Source organism: Triticum dicoccoides, chromosome 4A, assembly GCF_002162155.2.
Source record: "Triticum dicoccoides isolate Atlit2015 ecotype Zavitan chromosome 4A, WEW_v2.0, whole genome shotgun sequence".
NCBI lineage: Eukaryota > Viridiplantae > Streptophyta > Magnoliopsida > Poales > Poaceae > Triticum > Triticum dicoccoides.
The window spans coordinates 125,622,576-125,641,863 of record NC_041386.1 but is presented as its reverse complement, the minus strand read 5'-3'; positions in this window follow the sequence as shown (position 1 = coordinate 125,641,863).

Below are 19,288 nucleotides of genomic sequence, written 5' to 3'. Positions count from 1 at the left end.
TCAGCAGCCCTTCGACCTACGGCCGAATCCTGTGCTGCAACAGTGGTAGCATCCATCTCTTCTCAGTATGCTTTAGCACGGGCAAAGGCCATTCATGCGCCTTCTATGCACGCCGACCTCTTCATCGCATTTATGCGCGGCACCACATCGAGGACCTGCTGCACCAAGCCGAAATAGCTGCTCGGTTTCGACCTTCCGGGCCATAGTTGATCCACAACAGACCTCATGGAGAGTCCGGACAACCTATTTAGTTCGGCCCATTCGGCTAATTGGTCCGTCAACGAAAGCGGACGCTCGGGAGAAAGGAATTGCTTCCAAAACAGCTGGTCTACTTCACGGTCCGTCTGACTCTAGAAGTACTTGGCCGCATCGGCAGCGCTCGCCGCCAAATCCATATACGCATCCTCCGAACTCCACAGCCGATCCAGAGGCGCATACCGTGGATCTCCGTACTTCCTCTGCAGCATAAAGTACTTCCCGGCTACAATATCCCCAGCTTCCCGCAGCTCCTCCTTCTTTGCCCTCATAGCAGAGCAGAGGTCTTTTCCCGTTACAGCAGCCTTCTCAAGGTCCGATGCCTTCGCCTGGTTTTCCTTTTCAAGAGCCCGGCAATGGTCTACGGCGGCTTTTAATTCTACGGCCATATTAGCCATCTTCTTCCGGCTCTCGCCATGTGCGGCCTTCTCGGCTTGCAACTCTTTGGCCGCCTTCAAAGCAGCCGCATTACCCAATCTTGCTTGTTCCTTGGCTCGGGCAAGTTCCGCCCGCAAGGCTTCAACAGTGGCAGCTCCATCTGCAGTCATAACATGATAAAAACACTGGCATCATACTCTTCCTATTTGGCGTTTACTAGACAAGGATCCTTACCCTGCGCCTCGTCAAGCCTTCTGTTAACAAGCTCGATGTCAGCATCTGCCGCATCCAACCGCCGTTCTAAATGGGCAAACTGGCTAGTCCGGCTGGCCACCGGAGCTTCCATCTCCTGCACATAAAGGCAGTATGGTTATTACCTGGGAATATGATCCTCCGTTCGTCATCGTTTCTGACGACAACCAGAGTCTCAGGGGCTACTATCTACACAGGGCACACCTAGCATGTGCAGGACTATTACACATTCCTTTTCACGTACCTCAAAGCCTGTCAGTAGACTCATAAAAGCTTCATACAATCCGCTTTCGGTGGACGATATCCTCTCCATCACCATATTCATCAGCACACGGTGATCATCTGAGATGGCCGCTCGCCCCACCAACTCCCTCAGAACGTCCGATCGCACACTAGACTGCGCCAGACTCTTTTGTCTACCCTCTTCGGGAGCCGGACACTGGGAGCCTCGGGGATCAATTGGATCACCTTCTGGCCTCTCCGCACTCGGAGAGGCCCTCCGCGACGACACTTCAGGGTCGCCCGCTTCCGGAGCGGAGAAGTCCGGAGGAGGCGTCTCACTCTCCATCATCTCTGGAAGAAGATCCCCTGAAGACAAGCTCATTTGAGAGGGGCTAAGGCCCGAACTGCACAAATATATGCGGTGGTTATTTTCTCAGAAGAAAAAAAAGATGGCATATTTGTACTATTAAAGTTTTCGGGTCACTTACGACTCCGGGGAGAATTGATCCCCCCGCGGACTTTGTGCGGCAGCACCGCCCCCCAAGGTAGGGCCCCCGGTAGAAGATTTCTTCTCCTGCTTGGGAGCTTCGGCTTCCGAATTCCCGGGCGCAGTCCTTTTCCTTTTCCGGTCGCCTTCCTTCGTGGAGACGCTCTTTCCCTCGGGTAGAATAGGCAGCGTCGGGGGCCCGCGTCCGCCCGCATTACCCTCCAAAGTATCTTCCTTCAAGTGATCCGGGCAAGGTGCGGTCTGGAGCATCTTTTCCAATATCGGATTCTCCAAGCCCTCAAGGAGGGGGGCCGAACACCGAATCAATTTCGCCTTTGTTAGCCAGTCCTGGTCGAAGGGGCAAACTCTCAATAACTTCGTAACGAAGGAAAGATAATATGTTTGGCCGGAAGATTCTTTACCTGTTTAGCGGCGCGGTTACTGCTCAGGCCCACGTCCTCAGTGATTTCCGGACACTCTACTTTATGTCCGAAGAATGACTTATACATATCCTCGTGCGTCAGGCCGAGAAAATTTTGAATGGCACGCGGACCCTCGGGATTGAACTCCCACAAGCGAAGGGGCCGACGTTTGCAAGGCTGGACTTGACAAACCAGCATAACTTGTATTACTGCGACCAAACTGAGATCTCCGTTGAAGAGATCTCGAATGCGGCTTTGCAGTAAAGGCACGTCCTTGGCTGGACCCCAGCTCAGTCCTCTGCTGATCCATGACATCAGTCATGGTGGAGGGCCCGAGCGAAAAACGGGGGCGGCCGCCCACTTGGCACTTCTAGGAGTTGTGATGTAGAACCACTCCTGTTGCAACAATGCAGACACCTCTGGGATGGAACCTTTGGGCCACGGAGCTCCCGTCATCTTGCGTATTGAGGAGCCTTCACACTCTGTATGTTGCCCTTCGATCACCGTCGGCTTCACTTCAAAGGTCTTGAGCCATATGCCAAAGTGGGGGTTAACCCGGAGGAAGGCCTCGCATACGACAACAAAAGTCGTGATATGTAGGAAGGAGTCCGGAGCTAGATCATGGAAATCTATCCCGTAATAAAACATCAAGCCCCTGACGAAAGGATCTAGTGCAAAACCTAGACCCCAGAGGAAGTGGGGGACGAACACAACGCTCTCGTTGGGTTTGGGAGAGGGGACGACGTGCCCTCGAGGAGGCAGCCGATGCAAAATCTCGGCGGTCAGATATCTGGCCTCCCTCAACTTTTTGATGTCCTCTTCCATGATGGAGGAAGGCACCCATTGGCCTTGAAAGCTAGATCCGGACATGACTGAAGGTTCGGAGCACCTGACCTGAACTTTGGGCGTTTGAGCTCGAGGTGGGGAAGGATTTGATTGAGCATGGGAGGGAAAAATAAAAGCATTGTCCCCTTTATAAAGAGGGTGAATATCAAGCGTCCTCTCCGTGTCCGTTTGGACTTGTCTATAATCTAGGAGTCCTAGAAGCGGTTGGGTTACCCACGCCCATATTGATGAGAATCCCGGAATAAGGGGACACGATCTCTGCTTTAACAAGACGTGACAAGGAAACCGCCTCGCATAACGCACTGAGATGGGACAGTAAAATGGTTCGAATAAAAGCTTGGCCGTGGTGTGATGTCACACTACGGAGTGCGTCAGCAGATTAGATTTGTGTAAATATTATTCTCCCTGTAGCGATATGTGGAATTTTGCAGAGCCGGACACTACCTTTGTGTTCAAAATCTTCTATGAAGTACTTGGAGGAGGAACCCGCCTTGCAATGCCGAAGACAATTTGCGCATCGGACTCGTCATCATTGAAGCCTGGTTCAGGGGCTACTGAGGGAGTCCTGGATTAGGGGGTGTCCGGATGGCCGGACTATACCTTCAGCCGGACTCCAGGACTATGAAGATACAAGATTGAAGACTTCGTCCCATGTCCGGAAGGGACTTTCCTTGGTGTGGAAGGCAAGCTTGGCAATACGGATATTCAGATCACCTACCATTGTAACCGACTCTATGTAACCCTAACCCTATCCGGTGTCTATATAAACCGAAGGGTTTTAGCCCGTAGGACAACATACACATCAACAATTATACCATAGGCTAGCTTCTAGGGTTTAGCCTCTCTGATCTCGTGGTAGATCAACTCTTGTAATACCCATACCATCAATATTAATCAAGCAGGACGTAGGGTTTTACCTCCATCGAGAGGGCCCGAACCTAGGTAAAACTTTGTGTCCCCTGCCTCCTGTTACCATCCGGCCTAGATGCACAGTTCGGGACCCCCTACCCGAGATCCGCCGGTTATGACACCGACAATGGGGAACCCGGTATTTCAAAAAAAATCCTACGATCACGCATGATCTATCTAGGAGATGCATAGGAACAAGAGGGGAGAGTGTGTCTACGTACCGTCATAGACCAAAAGCGGAAGCGTTAAGCAACACGGTTGATGTAGTCGAATGTCTTCGTGATCCAACCGATCAAGTACCGAACGTACGGCACCTCCGCGATCTGCACACGTTCAGCTCGGTGACGTCTGTCGGTGTCAAAACCGGCGGATCTCGCGTAGGGGGTCCCCAACTGTGCGTCTAAGGCGGATGGTAACAGGAGGCAGGGGACACGATGTTTTACCCAGTTTCGGGCCCTCTTGATGGAGGTAAAACCATACGTCCTGCTTGATTTATTCTTGATGATATAAGTGTTACAAGAGTTGATCTACCACGAGATCGGAGAGGCTAAACCCTAGAAGCTAGCCTATGGTATGATCGTATGTTGTCCTACGGACTAAAACCCTCCTGTTTATATAGTACCAGAGGGGGCTAGGGTTACACAAGGTCGGTTACAAAGGAGGAGATCTACATATCCGTATTGCCTAGCTTGCCTTCCACGCCAAGTAGAGTCCCATCCGGACACGAGATGAAGTCTTCGATCTTGTATCTTCATAGTCTAACATTCCGACCAAAGGATATAGTCTGGCTATCCGGAGAGCCCCTAATCCAGGACTCCCTTGGTAGCCCCTGAACCAGGCTTCAATGACGACGAGTCCGGCACACAGTATTGTCTTCGGCATTGCAAGGCGGGTTCCTCCTCCGAATACACCACAGAAGAATTTGAATACAAGGATAGTGTCTGACCCTGTAAAATAATTTCCACATATCACCGTAGAGAGAATAATATTTCCACAAATCTAATCTGCTGACACGTTTTGGCAACATGACTTCATGACATGGCCTGGTGATTATTCGAACCGTTTCCTTTAACCAGCCCCGCACATAACGTGAGGCAGTTTCTTGACGCGTCTTGTCAAAGCAGAGATCGTGTCCCCCTTATTACAGGATTCTCATCAATACGGGCGTGGGTAACCCAACCACGCGTAGGACTCCTAGATTTTAGGCAAGTCCCAAACGGCCACGAGGAGGACTGAGGGAGTCCTGGATTAGGGGGTATCCGGACAGCCAGATTATATCCTTTGGCCGGACTATTGGACTATGAAGATACAAGATTGAAGACTTCGTCTCGTGTCCGGATGGGACTCTACTTGGCGTGGAAGGCAAGCTAGGCAATACGGATATGTATATCTCCTCCTTTGTAACCGACCTTGTGTAACCCTAGCCCCCTCCGGTGTCTATATAAACCGAGGGTTTTAGTCCGTAGGACAACATACAATCATACCATAGGCTAGCTTCTAGGGTTTAGCCTCTCCGATCTCGTGGTAGATCAACTCTTGTAATACTCATATCATCAAGAATAAATCAAGCAGGACATAGGGTTTTACCTCCATCAAGAGGGCCCGAACCTGGGTAAAACATCGTGTCCCCTACTTCCTGTTACCATCCGCCTTAGACGCACAGTTCGGGACCCCCTACCCAAGATCCACCGGTTTTGACACCGACATTGGTGTTTTCATTGAGAGTTCCTCTGTGACGTTGCTGTAAGGAAGGATGCCTCGTCTCGTTGTTAAAAGCAACATTACCGCCGGGGGAGCTTTGGCTGTCGGCCAAACTCTCCGGCTAGGCAGTTTCGTCGTGACTGCCTGTTCGGCCGCTGCACCGACGATGACTTCTCGGGTCATCAAAAACAGCCTCCACGTCGGCTCGGAAGTCGCCGAGCAGATGGATCCAATGGAGCTCTCTTCCCTAAACGAACTCTTGGATCGCATCGCTGCCTTGGGAGTCACTACGGACTATGATCGGATTGGGCTTAAACCCGATCAAAGGGAGATTAACTATCCATCGGTCACCCATCACGTTAGAGGAACAATGCGGCAACTCTTCCTCTATTTTGAGGACTAACTATGTCCGGATTCCTGAGCTCTCCGAGCCGGATACCCGCTTACGGGAGGACATCACCCAAGCCCTGAACCTAGAATCAGGCAGTGGGCCAGACTTATCGGGTAACACTCCGGAACCCGAACTTCCAAGATTGGAAACTCCTCGGCCCCTGGGTCTCAGATCGGGTAGGGGTTTGGACTCAAATCCACCCACCCACCCAGACATAAACAATCTTTCCCACATCAGGCAAGAGCCCCATGAAACAGTACATCATTATTGGGCCAGATTCCTCCTTGTGATGAACAAGGTTAAGGACTGTCGTGAGGAAGATGCAGTATCACTTTTCTGCAATAATTGCACGAACAAGGGAATCCTTAACGCCTTAAGTCGCCGTGACATATCATGCTTCGCTAACTTGGCGTCCATAGTACGAAAGTACTGTGCGATGGAAAATGCCTAGAAAACCGAAACAAAATTTTGGGATAATCCCGCTCCGAATACACACCCAGTCCGAAGTAAAAGGGTGCACTATCGTAAGACACCCGAGCTAGTTGCAAAGAAACAAAAACCCTCTACAGGGCATGAAACCGTACTGGAGGGATGGCTTAACGGACCCTGCAAAATTCATAGTACAACGGATACAGTACCAACACACAGCCTTAGAGCATGTTGGATACTCCGGCAGGTGGCCAAAAGTGGTGAGGATCTTCTTATCCCAAATGCCATAGAGCACCATCCCGTGGATAACAATACGGTGTTAACAGTCTTCGAGACCTTTGCATCAAATAATAGGTGCAAGCGAACACTCCGCAGCATGGCCGAAATCTGCCATGTAGCAGCAATAAATCCATGGAGTGACACGGCTATTACCTCCAATGCCAGTGATGAACCTAAATTCCGAACAGCCCGAGCACCAGCCGCACTGGTCCTCGGTCCAATTGTGGACGGCTTTCGACTCACCAAAGTACTCATGGACGGCGGCAGCGGATTAAACCTCATCTATGAGGAAACTCTTCAAAAAAGGAAATAGACTGGAACCGCATTGAGCAAAGTAGCACAACCTTCAAGGGAATCATACCCAGTCGGGAGGCACAATGCGCTAGGAAAATCACACTAGATGTGGTATTCGGTACGCCAGAGAATTATAGGTCCGAAGAAATTACATTTCAAGTGGCCCCATTCAGCAGTGGATACCACGCCCTTTTAGGACTTGAGGCATTCACAGTCTTCCAAGTCGTACCCCATTATGGGTACATGAAGGTCAAAATGCCCGGGCCCAACGGAATCATCACCCTCGTCAGTGATCCGGACACAGCACTCCGCGCCGAAAACAAAACAGCCGCACTGGCCCTCGAGGCATTATCCGAAGCCCTCTCGGCCGAGGAATTAGCCACGCTACGCTCCATAGTGAAATAGTCAAATTCCACATCTTTTAAACCAGCTCTTTTAAACAACTCGATAAGAGACCCAAGTCCACCTCTTTTAAACCAGTGGATGAAATAGTCAAATTCCAAGTCCACCCAACAGACCCTACAAAAACAACCTCCATCGGGCCATAGTTAAACCCCGTCGTGGACGCCGCACTACGAGAGTTCCTGCACGAGAATTGGGACATATTCGCCTGGCACCCCTCAGACATGCCAGGAATCCCACGCAGGCTGGCCGAGCATAGCCTCAATATCCTAAAGGGATTCAAGCCGGTCGAGCAAGCTCTTCGGCATTTCTTCGAACCTAAGAGACAGGCCATGGGAGAGGAACTAGCCAAGTTATTGGAGGCCGGATTCATCAGAGAAATAAAACACCCGGACTGGCTAGCAAACCTTGTGATGGTACCAAAGAAGGATAAATCCTGGCGCCTTTGTGTCGATTTCAAGGACCTCAATAAAGCTTGCCCAAAGGACCCATTCCCCCTCCCCCGCATCGATCAAATTATCGATGCTACCGCAGGACACGAGTCATTGTGTTTCCTCGACGCATACTCCGGTTACCATCAAATCAAGATGGCGGAGTCTAACCAAGCCGCAACGGCATTCATCACACTATACGGTCCCTTCTATTTCAACACAATGCCTTTTGGGCTCAAAAACGCCGGCGCAACATACCAGCGCATGATTCAGACATGTCTGGAGAAACAAATCGGCAAAACAGTAGAGGCATACGTAGACGATGTGGTCATCAAAACCAAACACATCGACTCTTTGATAGACGACTTGAGGCTCATGTTCGACAACCTCCGAACATACGACATCAAGCTCAATCCGGAAAAATGCGTTTTCGGCATACCAGCCGGAAAGCTCCTGGGTTTCATTGTCTCCAGTAGAGGTATTGAAGCTAATCCGGCCAAAATCCGAGCTTTGTCACAGTTGGCTACCCCAACAGACCTCAAACAAATCCAGAAGTTAAGAGGATGCGTGGCGGCTTTAAGCCATTTTATCTCCCGCTTAGGAGAAAATGCTTTAACCCTTTATCGCCTCCTTTGGTGCACCGAACACTTTGAGTGGATGGACGCTGCCACAGCCGGATTGGAAGAAATAAAGGCCATTTTGGCAACCAACCCAATCCTGGCCACGCCAAACATCGGCGAACCAATGCTGTTGTACATTGCGGCAACTCATCAAGTTGTAAGCGCAGTGCTCGTCGTCGAACGAGAAGCTGACGGACATAAATTCCCTCTTCAAAAGCCGGTATACAAACCTCGATGAGCTATTAAGTCGCAAGTATTGGCCGACTTTGTCGCCAAATGGACGGAGGCCGAACACCCTAAAGAGTACGGCGCATACTCCAATTAGATCATGCACTTCGAAGGTTCTAAAATGCTGGCTGGTCTAGGGGCTGGCGTCGTCCTGACGTCCCCAACCGGAGATACCATTCAGTATGTACTGCAAATATTGTACACAGACTCCAACAATGCAGCTGAATACGAAACTCTGTTGCATGGTCTTCGGATGGCAGTCTCCATGGGCATTCAACGCCTGGAGGTGCGTGGGGATTCAAACCTTGCAATATCCCAAATAAATGGAGACTTTGACGCCAAGGATCCGAAAATGGCGGCCTACCGAAACGCCGTTCTAAAATGCTGGCTGGTCTAGGGGCTGGCGTCGTCCTGACGTCCCCAACCGGAGATACCATTCAGTACGTACTGCAAATATTGTACACAGACTCCAACAATGCAGCTGAATACGAAGCTCTGTTGCATGGTCTTCGGATGGCAGTCTCCATGGGCATTCAACGCCTGGAGGTGCGTGGGGATTCAAACCTTGCAATATCCCAAATAAATGAAGACTTTGACGCCAAGGATCCGAAAATGGCGGCCTACCGAAATGCCGTCCTAAACATGTCAGCTCGATTCGAGGGGCTCGAATTTCACCATGTGACTCGGGAAAACAATCAGGCGGCGGATATCCTCGCCCGCATCAGCGCAAAACACAATGCGGTCCCCCCAACATCTTTCTGGAAAGGTTTTCAAGCCATTCGTAGTATGGGAAGGGGACACCGGTAACAATAGTCCGGACCCGGCCAAAATGCCCGATACCGAACACACTGAAACAATCGGAGGCTCCGCCACCAAAATAACACCTTCAACCCATGTAATAATGGCCATCATAGCCCCGTGGACAACACCATTCCTGGCCTACCTAACTAGGCAGGAACTTCCGGAGGACCAAAATGAGGCACGCTTGAAAGGATCGTGAAGAGGTGTCTAGAGGGGGGGGTGATTAGACACTAAGTGCCAAAAGTTGCAGTTTTTAATATTATTAAGTTTAAGTGGAGTTTAAGCACAAGTTTAACAAACACAATACATATCAAGCAAGCATGCAATGAGTATATGAGCAGCGGAAAGTAAAGCATGCAACATGCAAGAATTTAAAGAGAAGGGTTTGGAGTATTCAAACGCAATTGGAGACATAGATGTTTTTGTCGTGGTTCCGATAGGTGGTGTTATCGTACATCCACGTTGATGGAGACTTCAACCCATGAAGGGTAACGGTTGCGCGAGTCCACGAAGGGTCCACGAAGAAGCAACATTGTCTATTCCATCACGGTCGTCGCCCATGAAGGACTTGCCTCACTAGCGGTAGATCTTCACGAAGTAGGCGATCTCCTTGCCCTTACAAACTCCTTGGTTCAACTCCACAATCTTGTTGGAGGCTCCCAAGTGACACCTAGCCAATCTAGGAGACACCACTCTCCAAGAAGTAACAAATGGTGTGTTGATGATGAACCCCTTGCTCTTGTGCTTCAAATGATAGTCTCCCCAACACTCAACTCTTTCTCACAGGATTTGGATTTGGATTTGGTGGAAAGAAGATTTGAGTGGAAAGCAACTTGGTAAAGGCTAGAGATCAAGATTCATATGGTTGGAATGGAATATCTTGACCTCAACACAAGTGTAGGTGGTTCTCTCTCAGAAAATGTGTATTGGAAGTGTAGGTATGTTCTGATGGCTCTCTCCACGAATGAAGAGTGGGTGGAGGGGTATATATAGCCTCCACACAAAATCTAATCGTTACACACAATTTGCCAAACTCGGTGGGACCGAATGGTTAAACTCAGTCGGACTGATTCAGCAAACCTCGTGACCGTTAGGATTTTCGGTGGGACTGAGATGCAACTCGGTAGGACCGATATGGTTAGGGTTAGGGCATAACGTAATCTCGGTGTGACCGATTACACAAACTCGGTGGGACCGATTTTGGTAATAAGCTAACCAGAGAGTTGGTCAGGCAAACTCGGTGAGACCGATTACACAAACTCTGTGGGACCGATTTTTCTAATAAGCTAACCGGAGGGTTTGCATTGTAATCTCGGTAGTACCGATTGCTCAAACTCGGTGAGACCGATTTTGGTAATGGACATACACAGAGAGATTACAATCCCATCTCGGTGAGACCGAGATCCCTATCGGTGAAACCGATTTGCTAGGGTTTGTGGCAGTGGCTATGACATCTGAAACTCAGTGGCGCCGGATAGATAGAATTGGTGGGGCCGAGTTTGACTTTTGGTTTAGGTCATATGTGTATGTGGGAAGGTAGTTGAGGGTTTTGGAGCATATCACTAAGCACTTTGAGCAAGCAAGCCATTAAGCAACACCTCATCCCCTCTTGATAGTATTGGCTTTTCCTATAGACTCAATGTGATCGTGGATCACTAAAATAGAAAATGTAGAGTCTTGATCTTGAAGCTTGAGCCAATCCATTGTCCTTAGCATCTTGAAGGGGTTCCACATCCTCTAGTCCATGCCACTCCATTGTTGAACTTATCTGAAACGTACTAGGTAAAAGTGTTAGTCCAACAAGAGATATGTTGACATTAATTACCAAAACCACACAGGGAGCACTTGTGCTTTCAATCTCCCCCTTTTTGGTAATTGATGACAACATACATCAAAGCTTTAGATAAAGATATAGAGAATAGCAAGTAAAGCTTTGGAAAGACATGTAACATGCATAGGCTCCCCCTAGATGTATGCAATCATGTGAATATTGAATATAGGAGCATGTGAATGCGTAAACATGATAGAGTAAGCAATGTGTTACATGTATCTTGGCTATATGCATCAGAGCAAATGATGTGAATGTGAGAAATGTACCTTCATGCTCATGAGTCCTTCTTGCAAACAGTATGTACATCAGCAAGAACTTCTCATTCACATGACTGTGATGCATATACCTACCTTGTGGTCTTGAGTTGGCTTAGGATGGGATGAACCTGCGCAAACAAGGTTAAATAACACAGATACACCTACTGACCAGAGCAAGCAAGAGAAACCACAAGAGAACCAAGACTGGGATGACATGTAGAGTGAGTACTAAGTACCACATTGGATATAGACATGTCCCCAAAGGTAAAGATATGCAATAAAATCAGAGATTTCCTTCCCTTAGATGTCTTGCTCCCCCTGAATCTGCATGGGATATTGGGAGAAGATAGGGAACAGAAAATCAGAGCAACAAAAAAGGAAACGACAGAGCTTGAGCTAAAGCAAGCAACCAAACATGTCTTTCCCCTCTTAAAGACATGTGACATCTCTCCTCTTGAACACCAAGCATCTGGGGTCTTTGATGATATTACTTTCTCATAGTTGAGAAACTCTCTCCCCCTGAGTATTCTCTCTTTCTCCCCCTATAGGAAGGATTAAGCTTTGATGTGATCTCTCTCTCCCCCTTTGACATCAATTTCCAAGAAGGGCTCTTCTGGACATGTGATACAAATGGGTTGGTCCTCGAGTCACAGAGCAAAGCAACATGTCTAATATGATGCTGGTAGAGGACAAGAATCATTGAGTGGAGCTGGAGCAAACAGAAATCAGGAATAAGTGGCAAGTTGGTTTTCCTATGGTGGAATCGGTGACTCCAAGTTGTGTGCTTCGGTTGCACCAAAAGATTTCGGTTGGGCCGAAGAGAACAAACTGGTGTGACCGAGTTCATTAGAGTGAAACCACTTGTCACCTCAACTCACTAGACAAGTAAGATCTCACAAGGATAGGCAAGGAATTTACTGAAAGATTTGCAATGAATTGGATGCAGAAAATGCAGAACAAAAAGGAAAGAAAAGAAACTGAAAGTTCTAGATGAGGGGAAACAAATATGCAAGAGACAAAAGCACGGAGAGACACACAAGAACTTCATCTAGAGATGGTCGGCGACAAAGTCACCTATGTTAGAGTATATTGACTTAGGAGTCAAGTGAGAGCACTTGATCATAGGTCATACTCATCATTTAAGCTCAAAATGGGGTTACCATTTTTCGTTTAAGCCTTTTGATGTATTCACATCTTGTAGAGTTTCTTTGACTCATGACTTGGAGTAAAGCTTCTCTAAGATGGAATAACATACCTTGGGTGGTGGTGTTGATCTTGCTCATGTAGTTGAACTTGTGCGGGTTGCTCAAGGTTGATGTAGTTCATCAAGGGTTGGGAGCACCACTTGGAGTTTGAGTTCAGCTACCTACATGGGTTAGCTTTGCAAGGAAGAGCACTTGTGTATCCAAAATGACAATCATGAGACTCAACATAGAATTTGCCAAAGGATATGTTTGAATGGTTTCGTGCTTCCTTGTCTTCAACCACCATTGTGTAGAGACTTGGTGATGTAGAGATTGCTCAAGATGTGAGTGAGTTGCAATCTCATAGATTTAGATTCAACCAAGTACCTACACGGGTTAGATAACATGCAAGGTACAAACATATCCAAGACATATGAATAGCATTATAAGAGAAATATCGAGGATTAGTCATAGGCTCATGCCCCGCATGTATCAAATGGAGTTCCAACTCCAAGTTTGAAGCATCAATGATGTTCAATTCACCTCTCAGCCTGCAAAACACTTTCTCATCAAGTGGTTTAATGAATATATCCGCCAATTGCTTATCGGTGCGAACATGGTTAAAATTAATGTCCCCTTTTGCAACATGATCTCGAATGAAATGATGACGAACTTCAATATGCTTAGTTCGAGAATGTTGCACGGGATTGTGAGCAATCTTAATAGCACTTTCATTGTCACATAGCAATGGAACATGTTTCACATATATCCCATAATCTTTAAGAGTTTGGGTCATCCAAAGTAATAGAGCACAACATGAACCAGCGACAATGTATTCCGCTTCGGCGGTGGATAAGGATACCGAGTTTTGTTTCTTGGAACACCAAGACACAAGAGATCTACCAACGAATTGGATTTTCTATGAACCTTGTCTCTGGCATAGTCCGAATCAGAGTAGCCAACAAGATCAAAAGAGGACCTTTTAGGATACCAAATGCCAAAATTTGGTGTATGGATTAGGTATCTCACTATCCTTTTCACAGCCTTAAGATGACACTCTTTAGGAGCAGCTTGATATCGTGCACACATGCACACTTAGAATAATATCGGGACAAGAGGCACATAGATATAACAATGAACCAATCATAGAGTGATAAACCTTTTGATCAACCGGTTCACCATCTTTGGTCAAATCAAGATGTCCACTAGTAGGCATGGGTGTACTCATACCTTTGCATTCTTGCATATTGAACTTCTTGAATAAGTCCTTGGTGTACTTCGTTTGAGAGACAAAGGTACCTTCCTTAGTTTTCTTGATTTGCAAACCGAGAAAGAATTTGAGTTCACTCATCATAGACATCTCAAACTTCTCCGACATTAGCTTTCCAAACTTCTCACTAAAATGAGGGCTAGTTGAACCAAATATGATACCATCAACATAAATTTGTGACACAAATAGTTCTCCATTAACCTTTTTAGTAAAAAGAGTAGAATCAATTTTACCAATTTCAAAGCCTTTTTCAATAAGGAACTTGGTCAAGCATTTATACCATGCTCTAGGAGCTTGTTTAAGACCATAAAGGGCTTTGTGAAATTTGTAAACATGATTAGGTTTCTTAGGATTGACGAAGCCGGGAGGTTGCTTAACATAAACTTCCTCCTCAATTTTTCCATTTAGAAAAGCACTTTTAATGTCCATTTGGTACAAGGTGATATCATGGTGATTAGCATAAGCAAGTAAGATGTGAATGGACTCAAGTCTAGCAACGGGAGCATATGTCTCACCATAGTCCATACCTTCAACTTGTGTGTAGCCTTGGGCGACGAGACGTGCTTTGTTGCGAACCACTTGTCCATCTTCATCTTGCTTGTTGTGAAACACCCATTTGGTACCAATGATATTGTGGTTGTTGTCGGGCTTCTCGACCAATGTCCACACTTGATTTCTCTCAAAGTTGTGTAGATCTTCATGCATAGCGTTTATCCAGTCCAGATCCTCCAATGCTTCTTCAACCTTCATAGGTTCAATGCTAGAGATGAATGAGTAATGTTCACAAAAGTTAGCTAAACGAGTTCTAGAGCGAGTGATTCTCCCGGTTTGGATATCATTGTAGATTTGCTCGACGGGATGATCCTTAGCAATTCTTGCTCGAACTCATGAAAGCTTTTGCTTGGGTCGGGGTGGAACATCCTCTTAATCTTGTGCTTCTTCTTGGCCTTCTTCATTGTTGACGTTGTCGTTCTCTTGTCATGGTGGAGAAGGAGGTTGTTGATGTTCATCTTGGTGCGCTTCCTCGTTTTCTTCATCTTGGCGTGTCCCACTTGTGGATGCTTCCATATCAACTCTTGGTTCACCTTGTCGTGAGCTAGAAGCTTCCACTTGGACGGACGAGGTACTCTCCTTCACTTCCGTTGGACGAATCTTGCCAATGGACAAGTCTTGAATTGCTTCCGAAGGGTCCTTGTCTCCTACATCAATTGGCAATTGCTCTACTTGCGAGCCGTTAGATTCATCAAACTTCACATCTACCGTCTCTTCAACCTTTCGGGTGAAATTGTTGTAGACACGGTAAGTGTGAGAGTTTGAGCCATAACCAAGTAGGAAACCTTCATGAGATTTAGGAGCAAATTTAGAACGACGATGCTTATCAAGAATGTAGCACTTTTAGCCGAATACTCGAAAGTATCCAACTTGGGGTTTGTCACCGATGAGGAGCTCGTATGCCGTCTTGCCGAGTAGCTTGTGAAGATACAAGCGATTTGTTGCATGACAAGCTGTCTCAACCGCTTCCTCCCAAAAGTGCTTTGGCATTTTGTACTCATCAAGCATCGTTCTTGCCATCTCGATAAGAGTCCGGTTCTTCCTTTCAACAACTCCATTTTGTTGAGGTGTGTACGTAGCCGAGAACTCGTGTGAAATCCCTTCTTCGTCAAGAAAGGTGTCCACATTTGCGTTCTTGAACTTCGTTCCGTTGTCGCTCCGAACCTTCTTGATCTTCACATCAAACTGATTTTGGGCCTTCCTAGCGAAGTTTTTGAAGATCCTTTGGACCTGCGATTTGTCATCAAGAAAGAACACCCACGTAATTCTTGAAAAATCATCAACTATGACTATACCAAATGAGTTACCACCGAGACTCTTGTAGGCATTTGGACCAAAGAGATCCATGTGAAGTAGCTCGAGTGGTCCTCTTGTGGTCATGATGTTCTTCGCGCGGTGACTTCCTCCAACTTGTTTCCCTGCTTGACAAGCACTACAAAGTCTATTCTTGTCAAATATGACATCTTTTATTCCAAGGATATGATCACCTTTAATAAGCTTATCAAGATTTCGCATACCAACATGACCTAGTCTTCTATGCCACAACTAGCCTTTAGAAGATTTGGTAATTAAGCAAGTTCTAGGTTGAGCCTTTTTAGTGAAATCAACAATGTAAAGATCTCCTCTACGTATACCGGTAAAGACCATTTTATGATTGTCTCTACGAAACACTTGGCAATCTACTTCAGTGAATAAGACATTGAAACCGAAATCCACAAGTCTAGAAACTGAAAGTAAATTGTATCCAAGGGATTCAACGAGCATGACATTTTGTATGGAGCTATCATGTGAGATGGCCACCTTACCAAGGCCAACCACCTTACCCTTTGAATTATCACCAAAAGTGACATATTTTCGAGGGCCGTCGTTTTCACCAAGCTCATGGAACATATCTTTATCTCCGGTCATATGATCAGTACATCTACTATCAAGGACCCATTCCTTTCCTCCAGCCATGTAGCCGCGAAGATTTGCCATAAGACCAAAATGCCTCATTGCATCATCAAGATCATAGTCACTATCATCATCCTCATCATAGTATCCATGTTCAACATCGTCTTGTGATTGATCAATTCCTAGAGATGGTAATTCATTAGATAAATGATCATTACAATGGTTACCTTTATGAATTCTAATAGCTTCGGATATGATATCGCTAATGATTCCAACATTTCCTTTAGCACGCATGAGATTGGTAAGCTCAAATAGACAATCACCAAAGCTAGGATCACTAGAGTTCATCTTACTCAAGGCAATAGACTTATGGATAATTTCGTCTAAATTTTTCAAGGAATAATCTGGAAATCGTTCCTCAAGAAATCTCCATATGGTATAGGCACACTTGAGAGTAGGCAAACATCTAATCAAGTTTCTAGGCAAGCCTCTAATGATGAGATCAACAGTTCTAAGATTGCGAATCATGTCAATATCTTCATCTAGGGTAGGGTGCAAAGGATCAACATGAGGTGCACAAGGGCTAGTAATGTACTTGTTCAAATGATATTCATTGAAAATCTCAAGCATTTCATTTTTCCACTCATGAAAATACTCTCCATCAAGAATAGGCACTCTATGTCTAAGACTCCCCAAAGTAGACACATCCATCTTCCTCCAATGGTGTTTAAACCAAGGCAATGGAGACCAAAGCTCTGATACCAATTGAAAGGATCGAGAAGAGGTGTCTAGAGGGGGTGATTAGACACTAAGTGCCAAAAGTTGCAGTTTTTAATATTCTTAAGTTTAAGTGGAGTTTAAGCACAAGTTTAATAAAGACAATACATATCAAGCAAGCATGCAATGAGTATATGAGCAGCGGAAAGTAAAGCATGCAACTTGCAAGAATGTAAAGAGAAGGGTTTGGAGTATTCAAACGCAATTGGAGACACAGATGTTTTTGTCGTGGTTCCGATAGGTGGTGCTATCGTACATCCATGTTGATGGAGACTTCAACCCACGAAGGGTAACGGTTGCGCGAGTGAAAGTGCAACTATCCCTAGGTGGTTTTGGTAATTCATAACAACATATATCTCATTGAGCTAATACTATTCCAAGCTGATTATTTCAGGAAAGCTCAATGATTGGCATGGCATGGATGTGAAAGTGGAACCCTCAAAATGCTAAGGACAAAGGATTGGCTCAAGCTCAAAAGCTCAAGACTCTTCATTTTATATTTTAGTGATCCAAGATCACATTGAGTCTTTAGGATAAGCCAATACTATCAAGGAGGGATGAGGTGTTGCTTAATGAGCCTCTTGCTTCATGTGCTTAGTGATATGCTCCAAAACCCTCAACTACTTTCCCATATCCACATATGACCTAAACCCTAAGCCAAACTCGGTCCTACCGATTCTTCCTATCCGGCGCCACCGAGTTTCACTTGTCATTAGCCACTGCCAAACCCTAGCAATTCGGTCCTACTGATAGGGATCTCGGTCTCACCGAGATGGGGTTGCAAACTCTCTGTTTCCCTTTCGTAACTTTCCAGTCCCACCGAAAGAGCGAATCAGTCCCGCCGAGATTGCAATGTAAACTCAGTGTTTCCCCTTTGTAACTTTTCGGTCTCACCGAGTTCCACTCGGTCTCACCGAAAGAGCAAATCGGTCCCACCGAGTTTGCCTGACCAACTCTCTGGTTAGCTAATTACCAAATTCGGTCTCACCGAGTTTGTGTAATCGGTCTCACCGAGATTACGTTATGCCCAAACCCTAACCGTATTGGTCCTACCGAGTTGCATATCAGTCCCACCGAAAATCACTAACGGTCACTAGGTTTACATTTTTGGTCCGACCGAGCTTATTGATTCGGTCCCACCGAGATTGGAAAACTGTGTAATGGTTGGATTTTGTGTGGAGGCTATATATACCCCTCCACCTTCTTCTCATTCGAGGAGATAGCCATCAGAACACACACACCATTCCAACTCATATGTTCTGAGAGAGAACCACCTACTCATGTGTTGAGACCAAGACATTCCATTCCTACCATATGAATCTTGATCTCTAGCCTTCCCAAGTTGCTTTCCACTCAAACCCTCTTTCCACCAAATCCAAAGAGAGTTGAGTGTTGGGGAGACTATCATTTGAAGCACAAGAGCAATGAGTTCATTACCTACACACCATTTGTTACTTTTTGGAGAGTGGTGTCTCCTAGATTGGCTAGGTGTCACTTGGGAGCCTCCGACGAGATTGTGGAGTTGAACCAAGGAGTTTGTAAGGGCAAGGAGATCGCCTACTTCGTGAAGATCTACCGCCAGTGAGGCAAGTCCTGTGTGGGTGTTGGCTATGGTGGGATAGGCAAGGTTGCTTCTTCGTGGAACCTTTGTGGGTGGTTGCTTCTTCATGGACCCTTCGTGGGTGGAGCCCTGTGTGGACTCGTGCAACCGTTACCCTTGGGTGGAGCCCTGTGTGGACTCGCACAACCGTTACCCTTCGTGGGTTGAAGTCTCCATCAACGTGGATGTAGGATAGCACCACATATCCGAACCACGGGAAAAACATCCGTGTCTCCAATAGCGTTTGAATTCTCCAAACCCTTCCCTTTACATTCTTGCAAGTTGCATGCTTTACTTTCCGCTGCCTATATACTCTTTGCATGCTTGCTTGAATTATGTGATGATTGCTTGACTTGTCCCAAATTAGCTAAAATCTGCCAAGAACTAAAATTGGGAAAAGGTTAAGTTTTTTTTATTTGGTCAAGTAGTCTAATCACCCCCCCCCCCTCTAGACATACTTTTGATCCTACAAGTGGTATTAGAGCTTTGGTCTCCATTTGCTTGATCTCCATAGCTTTTGGTGGTCATAGCCTTGGTTTCACAACCTAGGAGAGTATGGCATCTAGCGAGGGAAATT